General features: G+C 43.3%; 1 non-coding gene across 1 annotated transcript; it reads right to left on the minus strand.

Annotated features, from left to right (window-relative positions):
- Positions 1–3,307: 3,307 nt before the first annotated feature.
- LOC115898937 lies at positions 3,308–3,470 on the minus strand. Its single transcript, XR_004058584.1, has one exon. It is a non-coding gene; the product is annotated as a U1 spliceosomal RNA (small nuclear RNA).
- Between the last annotated feature and the right edge of the window lie 1,646 nt (positions 3,471–5,116).

Below are 5,116 nucleotides of genomic sequence, written 5' to 3' on the forward strand. Positions count from 1 at the left end.
TTTATCTTATAGTTGCTTGGCAGCAGCAATACTCAGAATGTTTTCCTGGGGTTCAGCAAAAATAGAAAAGCTGGACAAGAAAACAATGCTGTACAGGTGGGGGCTGTATAGGTAGAAGAGGTAACTATGGAGGCACCCTCTGGAACCCTTGGTAGGAGGTCTTTGTCTAGGCCCAGGTTGAGTATATCCTACCTTTTGGGTGGTGTGCTGCAGGGACTAATCTTCCCAACTCTGACTATCCAAGACAGGAATTATGTCCTCTCCTTCTCCTTATTTTCTTTCTTTCTTTTCTTCTTCTTTTTTGGAACAGGGTCTCTCTGTTGCCCAGGCTGGAGTGCAGTGGTGTGATTATAGCTCACTGCAGCTTTGAACTCCTGGCCTCGAGCAATCCTCCCACCTCAGCCTCCCAAGTAGCTGGGACTACAGGCACACACCACCATGCCCACCTAAGTAAAAAAGAAAAAATTGTAGAGATGGAGTCTCACTATTGCCCAGGCTGGTCTCAAACTCCTAGCCTCAAGCAATCCTCTCACCTTGGCTTCCCACAGTGTTGGGATTACAGGCATCAGCCACCGCACCCCGCCCAGAGTGACTTCCTAACTCCAAATCTGAATTCCACTTCTGTTACCTACTAGACTAAAACCGGTCCCTTTCCTCTTTCCTGTTGCTCTGTCCATCTCCAAACCCAACCCCATGCCTCCACATCCCTTTGATATATTGTCTTGACTCTTCTGGATACTACAAGGTGAAGGTTCTGAATATACTGAACTGATTATCCGCCCAGGGACTATACCCTTCCACATATGCACTGGCAGAAGAGGAAGCTGTTTGAGAGGAGAGGACCATTATGAAATTAAATAATAGAAGAGGCTTGAGAAACATGCAAGCTCCAAAGTAGAATTCTCTAGCCAGGATTCTCAACATGTGGTCCATGGACCACCATCCTCAAAATTGCCTAAGGAGCTTGTTAAAAATATAGAATCTCAGGCCCCAAGCCCAGACCTACTGAATCTGCATTTTAACAAGCTCCCTAGTTGATTCCAGTATGCACTAAAGTTAGAGACCCATTTCCTTTATCGGCCTTAACTGCTTAAAGCAGTGGTTCACAGACTTGGCCACACATCAGAATAACATGGTGAGCTCAAGAAAAATAATGGCTCCTGGGCCCCACCCCTAACAATTGTGATTCAATTGGTCTGTGGTGGGCCTAGACATTTGAGAATTTTAAAAACTTCCCAGGTAATTTTAATGTCCTGCCATAGTTGTAAACCACTGGTGTAGAGGAAACCCATGAAGCTGCATAGATAAGAGCTCCTCCATCCAAGGCTGTGTTTTCTGTGTGATTGCGTGTGCTTGTGTATGTGTGTTCAAAAATGTTAAAATTTCTGCTGGGCCTGAGGTGTAAAGCAATATCTTCTGGGCAGATTTGGGAATTTCATTGGGGGTGACAACAGGCACTCCCAGGAAAAATATGCGGTGTGCTGACTGGTCCATTGAGAGAAATTATCATCTCGTGTCACTCATTTGCCCAATCACCCTCAGGGATCGGGGCCACAGATGCATCCCTGGCATGGATGACCTGGCAGTGCCCACCCTTAGCACTGTGTCATTTGTACCATTAAAGTTGTATCCTCTCTGTTGGGCTCATTTGAGGCTCTCTTAAGATCTGGTGATTAATATAAAGGTGAAGATCCAAAGCGTTGACTTTTGTTTCTATCTGCACTGCCCTCTCCGCAAAGAAACAAGATTTGCCTTAAGTAGCCCCCAAGTTCATGGTTTCAGCCACATAAAAGGCTCCAGACCCATTTATGTGTCTCAGCTGTGATTGATGAATAGCCATTCATCCTCCTGTGACTGAAGTTGCTGCTTGTTGTCATACTAGGTAAAGCAATTGTATAAATTACCTCTCATCCAAGTCACAAAATATATTTGCCAAAATGATTTCTTCTAAAATTGTAAAAGTGAAAATAGAGTGCACAGAGAGAAATTGAGTTTGCTCCAAGGAGCTATGAATGCACCATTAAGAAAGCCTCGAAAAGAGATGAGCAATCCATCTAGTGTGTTTGCACATCGTTTAGTGCCATTTTGGGGCATTTCTGAAAATGTCAGTCACAGTGGGGAGGAAGAGGAGGAGGTTCTATTGGCCATTAAGATGATATACCAAGAGGCTGTGATTATCAGGGCATGCAGTGGGGCAGCGCTTCACCAGCTCTGACCTCAGCTCAGTGAGAATTGCAAAAGCTCCAAAGTTTAATAAAAATCATTGATTGGATTCCAGTGCCAGGGGGTTTGATAAAGCATTGTTATAAGCTTCAGGCCATGTTCTCTGAACAAAACAACTGTCTATATTCTTGAATATACCCCCCTACACACACACACACACAGACACAACCCCTCACCAAAGAAAACTGACAAACAGACAAACTCATATTTTCTAAGCCAGTCTGGGAAAAGATCTCGACTAAATATAGGACATCTTAGTTAAGTACTTGCTGAAAAGTCCCACTCTTTAGCAGTCTTAAAACTAAGACAGACTGGGCACAGTGGCTCATTCCTGTAATCTCAGCACTTTAGGAGACTGAGGCAGGAGGATCACTGGAGGCCAGAAGTTCCATACCAGCTTGGGCAACATAGTGAGACTCCATCTCTATAAAAAATTAAAAATTATCTGTGCATGGTGGCACATACCTGTAATCCCAGCTACTTATGAAGCCGGGGTGGGAGGGTCACTTGAGCCCAGGAGTTCAAGGCTACAGTGAACCATGATTGCGCCATTGCACTCCAGCCTGGGCAACAGAGTGAGCCTGTCTCTAAAACAAGTAAAAAAAAAAAAAAAAAAAAGATATAATCATGTTGTGACATAGTTACATTTTATATTAAATAATTCTTCTTTAGCAGGCTGTATATCTTCTATAACATTCTCTTTTAATGTTATTAGAAAATTATACTCCCAGCATTACAACTGTATGTAATAAGACAGACTACACTTTCTTCCACCTCATTACATCTATATGTAGTAAAACAGACTACACTTTCTTCCACCTCTTGGTGAAAGGAATTTTGTCTACTCCCTATGCTTACCTTGTCCCGAAAGCTGAAAGTCTGGATTCTGGGGCTATTTTCCAAAATGACAGAGGATATCAAAGATCTTGCAGAATAGATCAAAGTAAGTGTTCATAATGTAAATGCCTATTTCCTGGAAGGGGCACACTCTGAATGAGACAAGGAGATAAAGCCCTAGAGATCTGCTACACCACTGAGAAATGTTGAATGTGCTTGTCTGTTTCCTTTTTCTTTTTCTTTTTCCTCAGGGAAAGTGTGAACAAAAGTCCCACTATCACAAATTATGCAATCAAGTTTTTCACATTTTGGGAAATTGCAGGGGTCAGCACATCTGAGTGCAATGGATAAGGCTGGCCATGGAAAAACCACCTTTGTGATCATGGGTATTTCCACTGCCAGGTAAGTGTCTCAGATGATTCTTAATCCAGAGTTCATTACATTATTTTCTGTTTTGATCAGAATTGGAAAGCCATCATCAGGTTTGAGAGAATCTCTACAACGGTATAATACAAAGTCAATGAGGGAAGGGAGTTGTGTCTGTTTTGTTCACCAGTGTATCTCCTTAGTATAGCTAAGTGTATACTCCATTCTCATGCTGCTAATAAAGACATACATGAGACTGGGTAATTTGTAAAGGAAAGAGATTTAATGGACTTGCAGTTCAGCATGACTGGAAAGGCCTCAGGAAACTTATAATCATGGTGAAAAGGGGGAAGCAGGCATACCCTTCTTCACATGGCAGCAGGAAGAGAGGTGCCAAGCAAAAGGGAGAAAAGCCTCTTATAAAACCATCAGATCTCATGAGAACTCACTATCACGAGAACAGCATGGAGGTAACTGCCCCCATGATTCAGTTACCTCCCACCAGGTCCCTCCCATGGCAGGTGGGGATTATGAGAACTACAATTCAGGATGAGATTTGGGTGGGGAAACAGCCAAACCATATCACTAAGTGTCTGGCAAATAGTAAGTACTCAACAATATTTTCCAATCGTGTTGAAACTGTAAAACAAACTGAGTTTAAAATCTAGGCAGCCATTGTAACCATACAGTCACCTGTTCCTAAAGTCAATAGAAAAAAGAACAGACCTTCTCCAACTCTATCCTGTGTCCCCTGTCCTTGGCCCCATTTTTTTCCTCTACCTGTGCTACAAATCCAGGTTGCATTTATATGGGTTGTGAATAAGAGCTCCACATCCCAGTCCTGAGCTGGCCACCATGACAGGGTGGCATAGAGGGGAAGGTACTTACTGGGACAGGGCAATTGCTGGCAGAGCAGATGGGAAGGAAGGACAGTCTGCATCCCAGGGCTACTCACAGCTCTGGCAGGCACCATGCTTCTAGCCTCACAAAAGGCAACTCCAATAGGCTGATGCACACATGCAGAGGCTTCTCTCCCTCTCTGGCTACCAGCACAAGAGCTTTTCAGTTCCCAGAGCTGTGGAACAATTGGGAAACTCTAGGCAGGATCCACATACCAGAGTCAAAATAACTGGGGTCCACCAGAAAGAAGCCAGTTAACAGACTGGTCAAGACATAGTCAGTCCATTTTATACATTTTGATAATTCTAGATGTTGAAGAAGATTCCCTTCTTAGAATACTGCCTTGTTAATAACAGCCTGATTATGTATTGACCAGAAACTAATTTCGCCAGCATAAAAGCATAGGAATAATTTAGAAAATGATTTTTTTTTTTTTTGAGACAAGGTCTCACTGTGTTTCCCAGGCTGGAGTGCAGTGGCATGATCACAGCTCACTGTAGCCTCGACCTTTCAGGCTCAGGTGATTCTCCTACCTCAGTCCCCCAAGTAGCTGGGACTATACACATACACCACCACACCTGGCTAATTTTTGTATTTTTTGGTAAAGATGGGGTTTCACCATGTTGGGCAGGCTGGTCTCGAACTCCTGGGCTCAAGTGATCCTCCCACCTCAGCCTCCCAAAATGCTGGGATTGCAGGCATGAGCCACTGCATCTGGCCTAGAAAATAATTTGTATAAACTAAAACTGTTGTAAAGGTCATGAAACAAGAAACAAGTGAAAGATAAAAC

The sequence above is a fragment of the Rhinopithecus roxellana genome, chromosome 7 (assembly GCF_007565055.1).
Source record: "Rhinopithecus roxellana isolate Shanxi Qingling chromosome 7, ASM756505v1, whole genome shotgun sequence".
NCBI classification, from domain to species: Eukaryota; Metazoa; Chordata; class Mammalia; order Primates; family Cercopithecidae; genus Rhinopithecus; species Rhinopithecus roxellana.